This window comes from Cervus elaphus, chromosome 25, assembly GCF_910594005.1.
Source record: "Cervus elaphus chromosome 25, mCerEla1.1, whole genome shotgun sequence".
In the NCBI taxonomy this organism is placed as follows: domain Eukaryota; kingdom Metazoa; phylum Chordata; class Mammalia; order Artiodactyla; family Cervidae; genus Cervus; species Cervus elaphus.
The window spans coordinates 8,748,701-8,770,376 of NC_057839.1; the positions used below are offsets into that span (position 1 = coordinate 8,748,701).

General features: G+C 46.3%; 1 protein-coding gene across 13 annotated transcripts in view; it reads left to right on the forward strand.

Moving 5' to 3' along the window:
• Positions 1–21,676, forward strand: part of LOC122683788 — a 267,413-nt gene that overhangs the window by 178,799 nt on the left and 66,938 nt on the right. For 2 of the 13 annotated variants that reach the window (XR_006337815.1, XR_006337820.1), the window contains exon 5: positions 11,938–12,190. The exons of 10 other annotated variants lie outside the window; for them this stretch is intronic. The gene's annotated coding sequence lies outside the window, so the exon portion shown is untranslated. Of the gene's footprint in view, positions 1–11,937; positions 12,191–19,534; positions 21,357–21,676 lie in introns of those variants that run through there. One more of the 13 variants, XR_006337826.1, reaches the window with a different exon arrangement.

The window sequence follows — 21,676 nt, forward strand, 5'->3', positions numbered from 1 at the left end:
CTCTCCAGCATTTATTGCTTGTAGACTTTTGAATAGCAACCATTCTGACTGGTGTGTAGTGGTACGTCATTGTGGTTTTGATTTGCATTTCTCTGATAATGAGTGATGTTGAGCAGCCTTTCATGTGTTTGTTAGCCATCTGTATTTCTTCTTTGGAGAAATGTCTGTTTAGTTCTTTGGCCCATTTTTTGATTGGGTCTTGTCCTGGTTATTAATTGTAGCCCAGATTGACCTTTATTCTGCTTCACACCTGGGCTCTCCAGTCCCCGTACAGTCAGGGTCTGTATCACCCAGCATGGCTTTGGTTACACACATTCTCTTACTATCTGCGTGAATTTCAAACATAGTAGGTGCTGAATAATTGCATGTCAAGGGGATGATTCTGAACCTTCATTGGAGAGATTCTTAGTTGTCCCCAAATGCAGTTCATTTCACCTCTTCTGCCTCAGTGGTTATTTTCTTGGATTGGACCCAGTCTTGGGAGGCCCCTTCCGTTGGCCAGTGGTGAGTGACATGCTTGCTCTGTGTCTTTGGCCTCCGGAGGGCATTACTGCAGCTCGAGCCTTATGGCTTGTGAGGCTCTGACTCCAGCCCTCCACTCCACACTGCTCTGCAGGGCAGGGCAAGCTCTCTGAGCAAAGCGTTGGTTGAAATCCCCCTGGTTTCAAAGAACTGCACATAAATATATTCAAGACATTTCAAACATTTCTAGTCAAAACATTTTGGGAGGAACAGCCAGATTTTTAAAAAAAAAACAAAAACGGGGCAATTTAATGGGCAAAGATGTTCTGAGTAATTATACGCTTGAGTAACTAGCCAACTTAAGAGGCAGTTCCACTAGCATTTTCAGGAATTACGGTCTCCAAGCTGGCTTCTCATCAGCGCATCTTCAGTGGGTCATGTAGAGAGGTTCTGGTCATCTCACTCAGGGGTTGGACCTGCTTGGAAGACAGCTGCCCCTCCTTTCTCTCCCACTATGCTGGCTTCTTCCTCAGGCAGGAGACAGGTGAATATGGTGGCAGTAAGATCTGCCTTAGGATTAGTGGTGGATGAAGGTGATGGAGTATCCCTAACTTTGTTCTTGCCTCTCCCCGCACCTGGAGAGCAATGGCAGAGCGCCAGAGGGGTGCTTGCTCACCTGAAAGCACCTGAAATGCGTGTCCCCAAGGAAGCCCGTGTATGCAGTTCTGGTGGAAGTCCACCACCTCGCCTGAGCGCATCAGCTCCAGCTTCTGACCTCCTGTTCTCTAGAGCAGGTGCCCTGCGCGAAGCAGGCTCCTCGGCTGAGATGGTGAAGATGCTGATGCCAGCTTTTATATATGTGGAGCATTCTGTGGCCTGCGGCAGGTCTCATTTCATCTTTGTGTCTCAGTTTCTCTTTGTTCTCCGTTCGTAAGATATAATGCGGCAAGTGTTCTGATGTAGGCAGGAGGAAACCGTGTTCCAAAGAGGGGTTTGTCCTCACCTGATGTCATTTGCTCCCATTTCTGTAGGGGGTCACCTTTCACCTAACAACTCCCCGAATATATCTCACTCTCACTTGGTTGTCAATTTCTCTCCCTTTCAGATATATGTCCATAACTTGAGGAATTTTTTCTTTAAGGACTCCCTAAACATAAAAGGCAGAGAAGGCAATGGCACCGCACTCCAGTACTCTTGCCTGGAAAATCCCGTGGATGGAGGAGCCTGGTAGGCTGCAGTCCATGGGGTCCCTAAGAGTCGGACACAACTGAGCAACTTCACTTTCACTTTTCACTTTCATGCATTGGAGAAGGAAATGGCAACCCACCCAGTGTTCTTGCCTGGAGAATCCCAGGGACAGCGGAGTCTGGTGGGCTGCCATCTATGGGATCGCACAGAGTCAGACACGACTGAGGCGACCTAGCAGCAGCAGCAGCAGCAAACATAAAAGGATTCTTGAAGATCAGAAAGCTTTGAGCTACAGATGAATGATAATATTATGAACAATGATAATGAATAATAATATCTGCAATGATAATATTTCAGCCAAGATTTGTTTTTTTCTTTTTTCAAAAGGGAGTCTTTTCTAAAATGCATTAAGTCCCATCATGGTGGTAGAGGAGCTGTTAAATTACTGAAGTCATGTAGTTTGCTTTTCCTGCTTAATGTTACAGACTATTTTTTTTTCTTGTCATTTAAACAATTTTTCTAAAATCTTTTTATAAAAAATTTTCACACAATGCAGAAAAGTTGAAGGGATTTTATAGGGAGCACTCGTATGTCTACTACTTAAATTCTACGTGTGTTAATGTTTTACTCTACTGTTTTGATCATGTGTTTTCCATTTATTTCATGTGTTTTCCTTCTACTATACATTCATCAATAAGTTTAGGGCTTCCCTGTGGCACAGATGGTAAAGAATCCGCCTGCTATGCGGGAAACCCAGGTTTGATCCCTGGGTTGGGAAGATCCCCTGGAGAAGGGCATAGCAACCCACTCCAGTATTCCTGCCTAGAGAATCCCATGGACAGAGGAGCCTGGCGGGCTATAGTCCATGGGGTCATGGAGAGTTGGACACGACTGAGTGACTAACACACACACACAGCAATAGTTTTGGGGTGCATTTCAGAGTAAGTTGCAGAAATCAGTACACAACCCCAGTGTACTTTAGCAAACTATGTTGTTAACTAGAGCTCGCTCTTTGCTTACAGTTTTTTTAAACACACAATAAAAAACACACATCTTAAGTATGTTATTTTTAGATATTGGTTTTTTAAAATGGCATATCTATTTTAGTCCTTTATTTCCACACTTCTTTACTTAGCATTAACTCTAACCATTATACCCATTTCTCAGATGAGGATACTGAGACTTAGAGAGGGGAGGTCCTGTGGCCTGTGTGTTTCATGCACTGAGCTCTTCCTGTGGCCCCACAGAGCTTTCACCTGAGCTGAGTTCCCAGACTGTGAAGCAGTGACCGTGCCTGTCACTAAATGTGTCAGAGGAACTTTCTAGGAAGTGTGATGTGGGTACAATGCTAAGCTGGCATGGGTTTACAGAGGACCTAATTTGGTGTTCCTGTGACAGGGAGACGTGTGGTCTGTTAGAAGGAGCCTGTTTTGGAGTCAGCCAGCCTGGGCTTGTTTGTATGAGAGCTGTGTGACCTCGGGCAAATCACTTATCAAGGAACAACTTTTTTATTAATTAATTGTTATTGTGGTATAATTGCTTTACAATGTTGTGTTAGCTTCTACTGCATAGCAAAATGAATCAGCCATACATACATATATGTATATAAGCCCTCCCTTTTGGATTTCCCTCCCACTTAAGAGGATGAATTTTTTAAAAATATTTACTGTGGGCCTGGTGGGGGACACACATAATCTCATTTATTAATGACAGTCCCTCCCAACACCCTACAGTGACCTTTGACCTGCTTTATAGATGAAGAAGCTGGGGCACAGAGAGGAGAAGTGACTTGCCCAAGGTCACACGGTCAAGGAACCCAGGCCCTGAGGCCTGTTCTCCTGACCATAGCGCTACATCACTGCCTCTGCACCCTGGGGATAACCAGCACCCCTCCCCACTAGGCCCAACACTTGCAGGTGCTGTTGGGTCCATGAGGACAGATTAAGTTTTCTCTCCAGACCAAAGTAAGCCCAGGCCCCCACATTCATAGTCCAGACACAGAGGCTGCACCTGGATGTCGCTGGGCCCGATTTGGCCCACGTGGTGTCCCCTAGAGAGTTTTGTTCTTTCGATTTGGATGTCAACACCTAAAAATTAAGAGCGTGTACATAATGATATATTTTTCCAGCTTTAAAAAATCTGAACACCTGGCCAAACTACGTCCCTATCTGTGCACGAAGCTGTTGGCGGGCCCCGAGGCAAAGCTGGCACCTCCTGCTCCCCATTCTCCATAGCCCCCACCGCTCCCTCTTGCCTGCCCCTTCCTAAGGTCAAGCATTAGTGGCCATTTCTCATCCTGCTTGCAAAGTGGCTTTTTTGATACCAGGCCCACTTCACTCCCGGTCTGCCTGGCCCCAGTGTCCCTGTGGGTTTATAGAGACAGCAGAACCAAATCATTCAGCAGGGGCGTGTTCTCACTGTTTTCCAGAAGGAAGCCATAACTCAGGTCATTTGCTATCTGTGAGATTCAAAGGTCAGGGTGTACTCACGATAGTAAACTTAGATATGTAGCCAAGGGATATCTGGAAAGTGTTTATTTCCCAGCCTTTCACAAACCAATGATTTTACTGAGCATGGAGTTCTGGTGAGTGCTGTGTCTGCCTCAAGGACTGTCAGCATTTTCTGCCTTGCCTTTTCCTTGTCAGCATCTGTCTTAACAATTTCAGCACATACCCCACCCTGGCCCACAGTCACCTCACGGTTGCCCAGGGCAACCCTATGCTCAAGTTCCCCAGGACTCAGATCTGAAAGTGTAGCTGTGTTCCCTAGGAGAAGTCACGGGGACACAGCATTTCCTCAAGAGGAGCATTTAGTGCATTTAGGTGATGCACAAGCATTTTTTAAAAATGTTAATTGTTATGTATTTTAATTTTTATGAGTACTAGAAAGATATAATTAGCATATCAAGTCTCTGGATTTAAGACTATTGTTGCTTGGAAGGAAGCCAAGTTTTAAAAAGAGTTTTTTAAAAGTTGATTTAAAAAGAAGTAATGCTTTCTCTTTATAAAATAATGTGGTAGCAAATGCTACCACAGGTGAAAAGTCACAGCAAAAAAGATGGAGTGTCGACACGTAAATGAGTGAAGTTTGGGAAGCACTGTGAGGGGCCTCTGTCGTACTCTCCATCCTCTTCGGGCCAAGTCCAGGGGCAGGAGACAGGTTCCCTCTCTTAACTCAGCTCCTTCTCTCTTCCCTCCTTTCAGGCTGGAGAACTTTTACCTGGCTTTGATGGGAAGCTTTGCTATCCCTAATCACAGCTTCTCCTAAGTTTGTTTGTGTTGTTTTTGCAAATAGGCTTTTTCTGTTCTTGAAGCGACTAACCTTTTCAAAGTCAAGACAGGAAAATAGTCTGTGGATTATTATCTTGGGGGAGAGACTGTAGGAACCCTGGTTGCTGCATGAATGGGGAAGTCATCATAGGGTGATAGGAAACAGCAGGAACAGAAACCAGCCAAACAGAACCCTCATTTGTGACTATTTTTTTCAAGAAACAGCCCACTCTACATAAATGTAGCAACTTGATGTATGGGTGACAGTTGTTGGAAAGGACCTAGGGACTGAATTATGTGAACTTGGCCAAATTACTTCATCTCTCTGATCCTCAGTTTCCTCCTCTGTATAATGGGAATACAAATAATACTTAACTTGAAAGGACTGCATGGGATAGTGTATGCAGCATGGGATGTTTAAGTGTCAATACGTGGTGACGATGGGGGTGATTGTGATGATGGCAGGGCTCTAAGGGAAGGCCTTTCCTCAGGTGTTGATGTTAAGGGGAAGGAGCAGTTGTATTGAGGTTTTGTGTTGGATTTTTCACCCATGGGAGCATCTTGACTGAGGGCAGGATCTGTTGGCATATTAACAGCCGTGCCCTGGAGCCACCATTTTCCTATCCCTTTGTTTGATCTTTGGGGACAGGGAACGTTGTGTTCCGTTGGTCATAAGGCTAGACTTCAGGAGTGGAGAGCAGCTCTGGGCATTTGGCTGCCTTCTAGATTGGGTAAAAGCCAGTGCTGATCAGCGCTCCTGCATTGGGTTCCGTCCAGTGGAAACAGCGCCCCCAGCTGGGGCCCGCGCATGAATGCACACTTAACTCTAAGTCTTCAGCGGTGGGGGTGGGGGGGGGGGGGGGGGGGGGGCGGTCCAGGGGAGGGGAAGGGGGCACATGAGCACACCGTCTGGATTGTGGAAGGCTAGAATTCTCGCCATTCCTAGTGTAAAGGACAGGAATGGCCTGCAGAAACCAGCCTGACTTCTTCCAGGGAGAGCTCTCCATTGAGAATAGATTGCTCTCTTTGGCGTGTTTGATTTAGCCTGCAGTTGTGGAAATAGAACTGCCATATGTTTCTATTGACTTTTGTAGTAACCACAAAATCACCGCTGGTTTCTATAGCTGATGTTCCCCTCAGTGGATCTCACGGGATCCACCACGCTGACATCCTGACTTTAGCCAGTGAGACTGCTTTTAGACTCCCAGTCTCTAGAACTGTAAGGGAGTAAATTTCTGGGTTTTTTTCCTAAGCCACTTAAGTTTGCAGTAATTTGTTACAGTGGCTTCAGAGGAAACGAACATGCATAGTTTTCCTTCATTTAGTCAGCATATCTTAAAAAAAAAATTTTTTTTTTTGTCAATGTATCTTTTAAAATTTTATTTCTTTATTTACTTCACTGCGCCATGTCCTAGTCGCAGCGTGTGGGGTCCTTAGTTGCAGCATGTGGGATCTAGTTGCCTAACCAGGGATCAAATCTGGGCCCCTTGTATTGGGAGCACAGAGTCTTAGCCCCTGAACCACCAGGGAAGTTCCCAGTTGGCACATCCTTGGGGCACATCTTCTATGAGATGTCAGCCATCCTCCTATAACTGTGCTTCTTGCAGGGAAGCAGCAGTGGGGGATGGCATATCCCATCCAGTTATGGCTGAGTCGGTGATTGGTGGAGGAACATATCTTCTTACTCCTCAGAGGCTCCAGTTGGTTCTGTCTGATAGCAGAGCTCTGCCTATGAGCCCAGGGGTCTCCTCCCGAGGAGAAGGGCCAGGGCCAGAAGTGTGGGGTGGGCAGGCTGTCATGCACTTGGACCTTCTTCCCTACCGTGAGAGCCAGAGCCCGGAGCTGTTGCTGGCATCTTGACCCAAGTGACCTGAATTTGTTTCCTAGTGCCATAAGGCAGTGTCTTAAAATAGCACAGATTTGTTCTCTTACAGTTCTGGAGTATGGAAGTCAAGGTTTCAAAGCTCAAGGAGTCCAGGTTTGGAGGCTTCAGAGGAGAATTTGTTTCCCTGCCCTCTCACCTTCTAGAGGCTACCTGCATCCCTTGGCTGATGGCCTCTTGCTCCATCTTCAAGTGCATCCCTGCAGCCTCTGTTTCTGTCATCACATGGTCTTTCCTTCTGACTCTCACTGCCTCGCTCATCCTTCTTATAAGGATCTTTCTGATTGTACTGAGCCCATCTGAATAACGGAGGACCGTCTCCCCATCTTGAGAGCCTTAACTCCATCACAGCTGCCAAGCCTTTTGGCCATGTAAGGTCATCTTCACAGGTTCCAGGCATTAGGACAGGGACATCTTTGTAAATTTGTTTTTAATTGGAGGATAATTGCTTTACAATATTGTGTTAGTTTCTGCCATACATCAACATCAATCAGCCATAGGTGCACATATGTCCCCACCCTCTTGAACCTCCCTCCCACCTCCCACCCCATCCCACCCCTCTAGCTTGTCACAGAGCTCTGATCTGAGCTCCATGCATCATACAGCAGACTCCCACTGGCTGTCTATTTTACGTATGGTAATGTATATGTTTCCATGCTGTTCTCTCAATTCATCCCACCCTGTCTTCCCCCACTGTGTCCACAAGTCTGCTCTCTCTGTCCGTGTCTCCGTTGCTGGCACAGGGACATCTTTGAGAGCCATTATTCGCCTACCACATGCTCCCTCAGAACAGGGCTTTGCCGCTGCCCTTTGGGCTTCAGTAGAACCCTGGCTCAGGGCTCTCTTTCTGGAAGGTGGTTGATAGTAATCAGGGCCTGAAGTCAGCCTTTCCCTCTGCCCACTTGAACACCATTCAGTTGAGGGCCACGTGTAACCTGGGCAATGAGGACTTCAATGGCCTTTTCAGAAAGAAAGCAGAAGTATGACCATGAGATTTTGTAGCAGGCACTCAGTAATTATGGTAGGACTCAGGACTCAGGGAGCTGGGCTGCAGCAAGCTCCTTGGGAAGAATTCAAAGGCACCTGCTATGAAAGGCCTCTTGATTTCCCTTCTGTGGTATTACAGCTGCTTTTCCCCCTAAGTGCATCCTCACTTCTCTGAAGCCAGGTTGAACATCAGTCTAAAGGCCAAGGTCAGTTCGTAGTGACCAGGACTTCTGTCTGTGCCCCCGTGTCTGCCACTGCAAGAACGTTGTATGAGCAACGGGAGTTGAATTAGATTAATTTTGAATTAAAGTCGCTCAGTCGTGTCCGACTCTTTGTGACCCCATGGACTGTAGCCTACCAGGCTCCTCCGTCCATGGGATTTTCCAAGCAAGAATACGGGAGCTGGTTGCCATTTCCTTCTCCAGGAGATCTTCCTGACCCAGGGATTGAACCTGGGTCTCCCACCCTGTACGCTGACGCTTTACTGAGCCACCTGGGTCTGAGCCACCAGGGAAGTCCAACTGGAGTTGGGGTTCCTTTAAAAAAGATCCCGGGGGCCTTCCCTGGTGGTCCAGCATTTAGGAACCCAGCTTGCAATGCAGGGGATGAGGTTTGATCCCTGGTCAGGGAACTGGGATCCTCCGTGCTTCAGAGCAGCTAAGCCCACAGGCCGCAACACTGAGCCCGTGTGTCCCAACCAGAGAGTCTGTGCTGCAACAGAGGATCCTGTGTGACGCAAGGAAGGTCCCCCATGCCGTCACTGTGACCCAGTGCAGCCGAATAAATAAATGCCAAAAGAAACTTAAGCCACAGCAATTGCATCAGATTTAAAGGTCCCCAGGGTCAGTGGAGGTGAGTGGGGTCTGCAAACACAGCTTTGAGAACAGCTGGAGTTCATGGTGAGAGGAGAGAATTAAGTGGGGGGGGGGAGGCAGCATGGTAAATGGGCCATCCAGGTGGCGCTAGCGGTAAAGAACCTGCCTGCCGATGCAGGAGACAAGAGACTCAGGTTCAATCCCTGGGTTTGAAAGATCCCCTGGGGAAGGACATGGCAACCTACTCCAGTATTCTTGCCTGGAGAATCCCACGGACAGAGGAGCCTGGCAGGCTACAGTCCTTGGGGTCACAAAGAGTCGGACTGAAATGACTTGGCACACCTGAACAGCATGGAGAACACGGCATCTTTTGAAAGAGAAGCTACGTGTGAAAGATGCCAAGGTGTAGATGGTGGGATCCAAGCTACCTGAAACTTCTATGATAGCATGTGTTATGTGCAAGATAAGCTTGGTAGGGAATACCCAGGTAGCCTTTATTATGAATTAGTTAGATGTTTGTTGACAATTTCAGAAATATAGCTTAAACTTTTTTAAGCAAAAAAGGAAGCATTTTGGCCTAGATACCTTAAAAAGTTCATCGGTAGAGCTGTCAGCAGGTATAGCTGGATCTGGAGGCCCAGATGTGTTGCCTAGCTAGACTCTGTCTCTCCCCGTCTCTCAGTTCCGCTGTGTTCCCATAGCACCATGGAAACTCTGAACTTGCGTCCTATCAGCTAAGCAGCCTCAGTGGAAAGGGACAGTGTCTTTCCCAATCATTTCAACTCAAGTTGTTGGGTTGATTCCCATTGGCTTGGTTTGGACCATATGACCATCCTCAAGCCAATTATCATGTGGTCAGGAGGGTGTGGTGCTCTTGACTGGCTGATTCTGTGTCTCCTGTCCTTCCCCTAAAGCAGGGGGTGAGACCTAACTGAACCACAAGGCCTGAAAGTAGAGGAAGTTTGGCCCTCCAAGAAAAATTGGGTGTTGCTAATAGAAGATGGAGGAGTAGCTGCCGATGAGGTAGAAATAGCAGAATGTCCATGGCAATTTACAGCATTGAAAGAGCTTATTAAAAGGCAGCAATTAGCTGCTAGATTACTTCCTAGTAGAAAGGGAGGAGAGTGTGCATTTGCTTTTACAGATCATTCTGAGAATGTTTGTATCATAATCCTCAGCTCTGTTCCTCAGTTAGGGTGACATAGTCCATTAAACTTTAAGACAACTGGGATTTATTTCATGAACCTGACAAAAATGGAGGACAAAGCACTGCTTTTGTTTAAATTTTTGAAAAAGCCTTTAAATTTGGTGATTCTTGAAATTCAGAGCATTATCTTTCTGAAGTGGAAGTGAATTTTAGGGGATAAAATGAGCAAAAAAAAGTGCTTATTCACATATATAAATTGTACCTTGAAATCTTATTCATTAAACATCTCTCCAATGAGAGGCTCTGGGGTGGTCCTGGTGCTCTTGGACACTCAGCCCCCACCCCCACCCCCCCCCCCCACCCCCTCTGTGCTTCTAATAAGAGGAGGCTTGTTCTGGCCAAGTGTTCGGGCCATGGTCCCATGATGCTTGCTACATTCTATCTCCCAAATTTCCCTTCAATTTCCTGTGGAATTCTTCCCCCTTTTTCTTTCCCTTTTATCTTTTCTTTTTTTTTGAAATTGTTAAAATTCCTTTCCAGACTGAATCTGCTTCCTGGAAATTTATAGGAGCTGTATGCCACCCAGAGGTGGCCAGTTCTTCAGAGATGTGTACGTTCTGTCTTTTGTGTTACTCATTAATTTGAATGTGGAGTGAAATGTGACCAGGGTGTTTTCAGATACCACCATGTGTAGCAGTTAGGATACTTTGCATTTCGAGGAACAGAAAAGCTAGCTCAAATCAACTTCAATGCTTTGGAAATTTATTGGCTTAGATAGCTCAAGTGTCTAGGGATTGTAAGCCTTCAGCACTACTTTTGTCCATGAAGGAAGATGTTTTCCCCTGCTTTATTCACGGATGTAATGAGGCACTCAGAATAGTATCTAGAATAATAAATAGTCTTTGAGTGAACAAAATTATCTCAGCTTTGCCTTTGTGGGTTGGCTTGGCCTTAGTACAGATCAGTGGGCTTCCTAAGTGGCTCAGTGGTAAAGACTTTGCTTGCCAATGCAGGAGACATGGGTTTGATCCCTGTGTCGGGAAGATCCGCTAGAGGAGGGCGTGGCAACCCACTCCAGTATTTTTGCCTGGAGAATCCCAGGGACAGGGGAGCCTGGTGGGCTACAATCCATAGGGTCACAAAGAGTCAGACACAACTGAGCAACTGAACATGCATGCATGCAATACAGATCAGTGGGTGAAGAGTCAAAGACTTCTTTACTTCTGCTTCTTTGTCTCTTCTTTTTTCTCTCTCTCTCCTCCCTTGTTTCCCAGTAGTGTTCCCACTTGCATTATTATGCCAGTAAATTCTCACAATGGCCCAAGACCTCTTACATCTTAAAGAGAAAGAAACTGAGGTCAGAACTCTGAAAGAGCATAACTTCAGACAGTCCTCTCACCCTCCTCTGCAAGACTGATGGCAGATATTTCTTTTCCTCTCATTTCTCAGCCCAGACCTTCCATTTACATTCCAAATGGGCAACTGCCTCTGGGCCAACTGAACAAGGAGCTGAAATGTATTCTTTCGTCCTGCCGGTTTATATATTCTCAAATTGGCTGCAGAAGCCTTTCTAATCATAACTGCTGTCAGTTTGTAAAATGGGAACACATGGCAGCTCTGCCAGTCCTCAGGGAGAGCAGAAAGTCCTGCACCGCTGTGGGGAGAAGCACGGCCCTCGTCCCCACCTCCCTGCTTCAGGCCAAGTCTCTGGAACACTGAACCAGGGCTCTGCAGAGTCCGGCTGGTCTGAATTTAAACCCTTTTATACCTACGGAACATCCCAAAGCTCACATTTGTCTTTTCTCAAATGACTAAATGCACCTTGATTGTGAGTTAGCTGAATTTCCAATCGTCTTCCCAAAATATTTAGTTTTTTTCACCCTCTTCATTAAAACTATCTCATGTTCTTGAGCTGCACCTCAAGAAGGAGGAACAAGAATGCCCTTGTTTCTCCTGACACTTCTTACAGACTGTGTATCAAGGAACCGCCCCTGGGGACCATCGGGCCCTCACACCCTTCTGGAAGACTGACTTTGGTGAGCCCAAGCCGAGGTGAGGAGGAGACAGGAGCAGTAACCCCATGAAAATTACGTGGTTTGTGTTTAAATCAAGACACCAAAATCAAAGGCAGCATGTGACAGGCCCCACGTTGTTGCCAGAATTTAAAAAACTGGCCTCTCTTGCCAGGCTGAGAATCCACAGAGGCTGGCCAGAGAGAAGGCTGAGGAGCAGCCAGGAGCCTGTCCAGTTGTCATGTGGAATTTGCAAGAGGATCCTGGGCCAGGGTCCACAGAATTGCGTGTGTCCTGCACTGGGCCATGTTAGCACACCATGTTTCCTAGCTCTCTGGGAACCCAGACAAAGAAGAGACACTCATGGCAACCTGACTGCCAAGCTGTGCCTCCCTCTCAGCCCCCCAGATCTGGTGTCATCTTTACAGGTAAGCTGGGAAGTATGTTAGGGTGGGTAGAGTAGGCCGGTGAGCATGTCCTTGGCTGAACAACCTTTCTTGATAAGTGGATGGGGCCCATCTGCATGGAGGTTGCTGGTGGGTGGAGGCCTTCCTTATCTAGCGTTTTCATTTTTTTAAAAATCAGTTTATTGTTACTTGAGTTGTTGATTATTATTATTATTTTTTGGCCAGGCTGGGCAGATTTGTGGGATTTTAGTTTCTTGACCAGGGGTTGAAACTGTACCCTTGGCAGTGAGAGTGCAGACTCCTAACCACTGACCACCAGGGAATTCCCTCTAGCATTTTCGTAAATCCTTTCTGACTCTTGAGTCATGTCTGACTCACTGAGACCCCATGGACTGCAGCATGCCAGGCTTCCCTGTCCTTCGCTATCTCCCCAGAGATTGCTCAAACTCATGTCCATTGAGTCAGTGATGCCATCCAATCATCTCATCCTCTTTTGCCCCCTTTCTGTCCATATGTAAGGTAGGCTTATTATATTTGCCAATGAAACAAAGCCAGGATAGAAGGTAATTCTGTAGGTGGCAGAAGGAAAGCTCCGAAAGATTTTGGTTTCAACCAAGCATGAACTCTAACAGAGATAGATGATAAATCTCACTTTACATCCATGAAGTCAGTTCCACCATCTTCACATCACTGGGAAAGGCGTGCCTCTAACTCCCTTCCAGAGTTTCCAACTCTGAAGGTCTTTCTTCAGGCCATAAAGCTTCCTTCAGGTCCGCAGACCTCGCCCTGGATACCTGTCCTTGATGACGTGGTTTCTGAAGCCACATGGGGATGTCTCGCCTGACCCCACGCTGTGTCCTCCTATGCTAATACCATCCGGCTCTGGGGGACCCACTTGGGGGACAGAGTGAGACCTGGGTTCCTCGAGCCACAGGGAAGATATGAAATTCCATGGATGGGAGCTGGGCAAAGGCTCCCCCAGACCTTGGGGTAGGCTCTGCCGCTGAGCAAGAGGGGGCCCCACGTGCTGAAAGCGGCCAGTGTGGAATGGGCCTTCCCGGCCCTGTGGCCACTGCTCTTCGTGACTTCTGGTGCCCAGACGGCCCGATGCCCAGTCTTGGAATTCTGGGGTCTTCAGGGCTCTGGTCTCTGCAAGCTCTGCCTCACTTGTTTCTTTCAAGATCTGTATCCCACACAGCTGAAGATGTTTTTAGGGGTGTATATATATATATATATATACACACATGCTCTCTGATATATTTTTTCATTTTTTTCTTTTCTCTCCCAACTCAAGTCCATACACACACACACACACACACACACAGCCTTCTGTGAATATTGGAAATGGAACCAATTACTCTAGGTTGCAGTAATTACTTTTATTTAACTCAAATTAGGGACTTGTAAATCAATTCCATGCCCATTAGCAATATATGCTTGAGCCAAGCTATTTTTTTTTCCTTTCTTTTTTTAATAAGACCAGACAGTGTTGAATCTTTGAAAAAAAAAGAAAAAACTAACTGGTGAATCTGAAGAAAAAAAAAAAACAACTAACACTTTTTTTTTTTAACTGACAGCACATTCCATCTCCTCGGCAGTGTAGCACTAATGAAGATGTAAGTGTAAGGAAACCTATAATTGAATCCAGCATGTAGCGAGCGTCATTGAGCAGAATGCACAGCCAGCTGAGAGCTAGTGTGCTAGGGCTCTGGTCCTGTCTGGGTGGCCAGCACTTGGAAATATTTCTGGATTATGTCTTAGGCAGTGATCGCCATCCTCGTAGCCAAGGCAGAATAAAAATGGCTTCGAGCTAAGTCGGGGAACACCTGAGTTGCCTTGGATAAGGAAGCCCTTTGGTTGATAATTTAAAGGGTAAGGACCTAGGAAAGGTGGTCCTAAGAAATAGAGGTGCTGGACTGTACCACTTTGTGGAGCTTTCATTCCGTTTCCTTGACGGTGCTTGTCAGCTTCCTCACAGGGGCCTGAGGTGCGTGTCTCCCTACATCGCAGAGTTGGGGCAGCCCCTCGGGGGCATGCTCTCTGGTCCCAGCCCTTGGGTTTCCAGCTCTCAGAGCAAACCTGATCAGGCCTGCTGACTAGTTCCTGCATCTGAGGACCCCTTTGGTGTGTGGGTCTGCGTGGGAGGGAGACTAGAGTGGAAATATGTGTTTTCCTTCGAAATTCCTTTTTGATGATTCACTCTCTGGTGTCCCTGCTGCCCCCAGCTGCTCCGCCCCTGCTGCGGCTCCCTGGAGAGGCAGATCCTGATGGCGGTGCCTTGGCTCTGCACCACTTCCTGGCTGGGGAGGGAGAGAGCTCCTCTGCCAGAGAAACTGTGCTCTGAATCCACACCTGCCAAACAGGAAGGCATGGAGCGTTCCTCTGCAAGCCTCTCGGACCAGCCAGCTGCGCAGAGGAGCATCAGGCTAAGAACAGTTTGAACTGATTGCCTCTGGCCAGTTCCCCCAGGACCCATCACCCCCCCTTGCCTCCTGGAGAGCCGAACGAACATGTACTCAGTTCTTCGGGTCCTCTGCTGGGTCTCGCTGCCTGATGGAGAGCCCTGGCGCTGTGCTTGTGTGGCACGGGTGGCAGATTTGCACAGTGACCCCCACCAGCCAGCTGCCCCCACCGCTTTCCCCGGCCCCTTGGGCTCAGCTGCAGTGCAACCACGGCCTTCCCTGGAGAACCAGCCTGATGTGCTGCCATGCCCTGTCCCCGAGGCTCGGGAGACCAGCGTGGGGAGCCGCAGGGAAGTCCCTCTGTGTCTGCTGAGCAGGCGGCCTCAGTCTGGACGTACAGCCCTTTCAGCTGTTGAACTCTTGTTGGAAGACACATTCCAGGGACATTCTTTCTGTCTGGAGCAGGGACTTGGCCTGAAGGGCGAACCAGAAACCGGAACAAACTGCACCAGTTTGCTCAACCTCGAACCAAATCCAAATATATATATACTTTTTAATATCACTGAGAACCAAACCAGAGTTCTGGGGTTTGGTTAGGTTTGTTTTCCCACCAAAGAACGTTTAGTGAACAAGGCTGAGCCAGAACAGGGCTCATCTGTCTCTTCAAGTGACAGGAGGCAGTAAGAAAGGAACCTCACATGGATTTTTGGACCCAGTTGGCTCATGCGCAGAAAAGCACTAGAAGGCAGGGTTGGGCTGCAGAGATGGCACCCAGTCGACTCTAGGATGGAGAAACAATGGTGGCAGATCTCTGTTCAGAATACAGGACCAAGTCAGGACTTCACGTCTCTGGGGAGGGTGCTTGAGGTGTGGATGGCCCAGAAGATTACTACCAGGCAGCCATAATGAATACAGGACGCCAAAGCTGGTTGCAACCACTTACAGAAGGTAGGGACTTTGATAAAATGATGTATCAGTTGATTTTTCAGAATTGTTTTTCCTGGTCTTTTCTGGTCTAGTCAGTAGGTATTTCCTTGCTACCTGGCTCATGCTGGGGCAGATCCAAAAGAAGTAACAAGGGCCTGACCCCTGCTCTCTTGGAGCCCTTGGTACACTTTGGGTGTGTGCATGTGTGACCCTGCATATTGTACCATAAAGAACCTGTAATGGTTTAAATAGTGTATCTCCAAATTCGTGTCCACCTGGTAACCCAGACTGTTACTTTTTCTGGAAATAGGGTCTTTGCAGATGTACTTAGTTAAGGATCTTGAGATGGAGTCATCCTGGACTTAGGATGGACCCTAAATCCAGTGACTGGCGTCCTTATAAGAAGAGAGGGGGACACAGAGACAGAGGGAGAAGAAGGCCACGTGAAGACGGCGGCAGAGATGGGCATGAAGCAGCCACAAGCCAAGGAAGGCCTGGGCCACCAGGAACTGAAAGAGGAAGGAATCTCCATGGTGCCTTGGGAAGGAGTACAGCCTTACTGATGCCTTAAATGTAGACTTCTGGCTTCTTGAACCGCATTGGAGAGTAAATGCCCACTGTTTTAAAGCCACTCAACTTGTGATGATTTGTGATGGCAGCCACAGAAGGCGAAGACAGAAGTCCCTGGGACCCCAAGGGCTCGCCACACCCACGTCTCCTTTCTGAGGAACAATGGGGTCTTCTGTATGTTAACCACATTTGTGTCTTGTGACCTCGCTACCCTGGACACACATAATGGGATCAAGGATTAGCTGGAGATGTGAGGATGTCCATCCATGAGGTGCCTGGCCCCTTACCAACCAGTCCTTTGAAAAAGGGAGCACACACACTGAGCAGAGTCTTGATGGGCAAGATGTGGAGCCACGAGGCAGAAATCATGAGACCTGCAGAGCGGCGGGAGAGACGAGCTCGGGCAGGACCGCGTGCCGAGTCAGCAGCCACCTTGCCTGTGCTGAGGACACGGGTCAGGGTTTCCTGCTCCAAGAAGCCTGAATCTGGCTACAGCTGTGATTGTGATTTGTTTCCTGGGCTCCGCCACTTCCTCTGGATTCTTCCAATTCATCTGCCAAGTCCCGAGAAAACAAGAACCCAGGCACTTCGCTGTTCCCTGCAGTCTGAAACAGTCCAGCCAACACACAACACAAGCGAGACCACTGTAGAAAACCCGGAGTTTACATACAGTTGTGTTTAATCCAAGGCCCACCCAGACAGACTACTTCCTGGCTGTGTTACAGGTTGCTTAACCTCTCTGAGTCCCAGTGCCTCATCTATCAAATGGGGCTAATGCCATCCTTCAGAGGCTTTTGCGAGGATTAAATGAGCCATGGAAAGTGAAACATCCATTCCCATACCCGGCACAGAGCAGACAGTGGATCATCTCCTTCCCTTCAAGTGATGGTAATTCAGAGACTAGACTTGACTCTGGGTCTTCAGTGTCAGAAACTCCCAGAGTGAACCAGTCTGACAACAGATTTCGAAAACACTTTGGTTGGGTTCAATTCTGAGTTCACTAACAAAACTTAAATTTAGCATGGTTGGAAATTTAGCATCTCAGTATGGTTTGGGGTCTTCCTACCTCTGTTTGTTTTTATCTTGATTTAGTTGATATCCCAGAGAGAACCCATTCAGAGAGTCTTCATTCAGTCAGCAGAAATCTTGCAGAAAAAGATTTCTGAACCCAGTAGCCTGCCCAAACATTCCCTAGTTTATCAAATAATTTTTAGAAATCTGATAGGGACTCTCCTGGCTGCCCAGTGGTTAAGACTCCGTGCTTCAAATGCAGGGGGTGCAGGTTCAATCCCTGGGTGGGGAACTAAGATTCCACATGCTGCCTGGTGAGGCCAAAAAAAAAAAAAAAAAAAATGATGTTAGAAATCTGTTAACACTCACTACTCCTCTGGACCTTGACAGTGTTACGTAGCCAGCTCAGAACTCACCCCACCCAGGTTCCCCAGTGCCCTGCCCTCCTCTGCTCCTCCAGCTTCGAGCCTCCCCATCCCTCAGTTCTTAAGAGAATGAAAAACTTAAGTTTTGTTTTTTAATGTTGACATGTGGAATCATTTTCATCATAGGCACAGCAACTTAAGAAAAACAAAGGAGAGTTTAGGCAAAACATAACATTATGTGATGCATCTTACTTTGTCTTCGGGAGGTTGAAATGCGTCTTAAGCCCCTTCTCTGCTCCAGGTCCTGACAGGTGTGCTTGGCAGACTGGTTCTGGAGCTGAGCAGTTCTGGTAGGTGGGTCTCCCCAGCACATGCTTTCTGAGGCACTACCTAGTCCTGTGTTCCTGGAGCAGCAGGAGGTGGTGAAGGCAGGAGAGAGGAGTTTGGTGTGAATGGCTGCGAATACCAGCTTTAGACAAGGGCTGGTGAGGGATGGTGGGACAAGACATGGGGATGTACACTGAGAGGGCTTCTACAGTGTTTTATTTCTTTAAAAAAAAAAAAAGATCTGCCGCAAGTAGGGCAAAATGTTTAGATGGAAAACTTGCTATGTGTATTCTCGAGACTTGCTTATATATTTGGAATACCTTATAAGACAGCTTTTTTCCCCAATATAGTTTATTATTTTAAGATATTGAATACTGAATATAGTTCCCTCTGCGATTCAGTAGGATCTTATTGTTTATTTTATAGGCAGTAGTGTATATCTGTTAATTACAAACTTCTAATTTGTCTTTCCCCTACTTCTCCCCTTTGGTAACCATAAGTTCATTTTCTACTTATGTGAGTCTGTTTTTATTTTGTAAATCGGTTCATTTGTATCATCTTTTAAAATTCCTCATATAATTGATATCATATGATATTTGTCTTAGACTTACTTTACTTAATATGATAATCTCTATGTCCATCCTTGCTGCAGCAAATAGCATTATTTAGTTCTTTTTCATGGCTGAGTAATATTCCATTATATATACACACACCACATCTTCTTTATTCATTTATCTGTCAGTGGACATTTTGGTGGTTTCTGTGCCTTGGCTATTGTGAATAGTGCTGCTATGAACAAAGGGTGCATATATCTTTTTGAATTAGAATTTTCTCTGGATGTATGCCCAGGAGTGGGATTGCTAGATCATATTGTAACTTTATTTTTAGTTTTTAAGGAACCTTTATACTGTTCTCCATAGTGGTTGCACCAGTTTACATTCCCACCAACAGTATAGGAGGGTTCCTTTTTCTTCTCCCCAACATGTATGGTATGTAGATTTTTTTGATTATGGACATTCTGACTGGTGTGAGGTGGTACCTCATTATTGTTTTGGTTCACATTTCTCTAATAATTAGTGATGTTGAGCATCTGTTCATGTGCCTGTTGGCCATTACAGCTTTGTTTTAAAAAATACTGGCAAAGAGAGATGTTGGATTTAAAAGCATTTTGTGTGTTAGATAAGTTTTTAATAGCACTCCATACAGAATTTGCTCTGTGAATGGGAACTTGGGTGTTGAAATACACCTCAGCTTTGAATGACTTCCTAATTAAGTGTATCACTGCGATCAAGGTTGAAATAGCTTTTTCGTCTTTGTGGTCAGAAAGAGCCACATGTCTGAGACACAATATAGACCTTGAAAGATGTGAATGTTTTTTCAAATGGGACCTTCTTTGTGGTGGTATTTTTATACCTTCCATCCAGAGCCAGTTTATTTCTCAAGATTGTTCCTTGCTGGATACAAAGAGAAGTATTTGTGAGATCACTGTGCTTGGCTGGGGCACTTGCGCCTGGAGTCGGTAGCCCCTGTGGAGATTCTTAGTGGGGTTCCAGAACAGCTCTGCTTCGAGAGGGCGGCCACCGAATGCTCACCCCTTGTGTGCTGGGCTTGTGTCTGTGTTCTCAGCTCCCCGTCCACTGCTCAGCTGGTGCTCCTGGTGAAGACCTGTGGAGCCCCAGGGCTGGGGCAGGGCAGCAGGTTCATGCCCCGCACTGAGGCAAGCTTTAATTTGCTTCAGAGACGGTTGAGGACTGGGGCAGCACTATTTATGGAGCCTCGAACCGCTTCATTACGACCCGGTGCTGTTCAGATGGGTTTTTTTTGTTTGTTTCTCTATTGAGATATATAATTATCCTTTCCTGGGCTGTGACCCTTCAGGCTGTGGAGAAGGCGCACACACAAGAACCTCCCACGGCTCGTGCTGATCTGCTTGGCTTTCCAGGGGGTGCTCCCTGCTGATCTCAGCCAGTCCTTTGGGCAACAGGCGGGCTGAATAGATGCAATGGAGATTTGGAAGCCAGAGGGGGGCTGCTGTATCTTGGGCTTGTCTCATCACTTGGTTGAACTGCCTTTTTCTCATCTTTCTCCTGGCAGTGGTAATATCCAAATCAAAATGCCACTGGCTAAATGAAAGAGCCCCTGGTGGCCCATTTGAGCAACAAAATAAAGTAATATTCATTATAATCCAAAGTGAAAAATATCCATGAGTTGGTAGTGATATAAACAAATGATTGATAAATTAATAAATGAGGGAGAAGAGACAAATCTCTCCTACAGATGATCGCCAGATACTTTATGCCAGTGCTTCATCCTGAAGGAGGGGAGAATGTGAGCTGCACAGAGCATCTTCCTTTTAGGTACGAGGGACTTTGCTGTGGGAAGACCTGACTGCCTGGTGATCTAGTGTAATGTCAGCAATCATAAATCAACTTGATGGCATGTGCCTTTGCTGTGTTGTGATGAAAATAGCACTTTACTTCTGTGATCTTCCTCCCCCAAAAAAGTAACCTCAATCTAACCATGAGAAAAACACCAGACAGATTCCAATAATAGGGCAACCAACACTGTACCTTACCTATGCTCCTCCAGACTGTCAAGGTCACAAAAAAACAAGGAAAGTCTGAGAAACTGTCACAGCCCAGAGGAACGTAAAGAGATGTGAATACCTGAATATAATGTGGTATCCTGGATGGGGCCCTGAAACAGAAAAACAAAAAAACAGCTAGAACCACAGAAACCTAAATAAATGATGAAATTTAATAATAAGATATAAATATTAGTTCATTAATGCTGACAAATATGCCGTACTAATGTAAGATGCCAACTGTGAATGTGATGTGGAGTATTCCTTAAATGAGAACTCCATAGAATCTTTGCAGTTTTTCCTGTAAATCTAAAACAGTTATAAAAAACAAAGCCTCAACTTAAAATTTTAAAGAAAACAGAAAAAGTATGCAGAGATGATTATAGCAAACATTTCTGTTGCACACACGCATATGCAATTAAGATTTTGTCATATTTATTTCAATCTTATTAAATAAGTAAATTATTAAAGATGAAAAATGTTGCATAGATCAACTGAAAGTATGGATAGGTATATAAAATAGATAATAAAGATTTACTGTATGGCATGGGGAACTATATTCAAAATCTTACAATAACCTGTAATAGAAAAGAATGTGAAAAATAACTATATAATTGCATCACTCTGCCGTACACCTGAAGCTGATACAATATTGTAAATCAACTAGACTCCAATAGAAAAAGATTTTAAAAGTTCTCTCAAATTCCCCCACCTTCCCCCGCAAAATACAGACGTGAAAGTATTACAGCATCTATGTTGGATGGACGATAGTTACAAGTTCTCTGTCTCATCCTACACTGAGAAGTGGGCTGTATTTCTCCACTCTCTTGAATCGGGGCAGAATGATGTCATGCCAGTGCAAGATCTAACTTTGACAAGACTGACTGCTTCTGCATTCCTCCTCCTGGAACCCAGTGGCCATGCTGTGGAGCAGCCCAGGCAGCCTTGTGAAGAAGCCCAGGATTCCTCAATGTTGTTAGCCCCGCTGAGCTCTCAGCCATGTGAGTCAATCACATGGAAAATGTATCTTCCAGCTCCTGACAAACTGACCCTGTCGATACCTCTTGAGTTTTAAGTGAAGTCGCTCAGTCGTATCCGACTCTTGGCGACCCCATGGACCAGGGGGCACCCACCAGGCTCCTCTGTCCATGGGATTCTCCAGGCAAGAATACTGGAGTGGGTTGCCATTTCCTTCTCCAGGGGATCTTCCCAACCCAGGGATCAAACCCAGGTCTTCTGTATTGCAGGCAGACGCTTTAACCTCTGAGCCACCAGGGAAGCCCTTGAATTTTAGGAAATTGATTTTAATTGCTTTGGATCT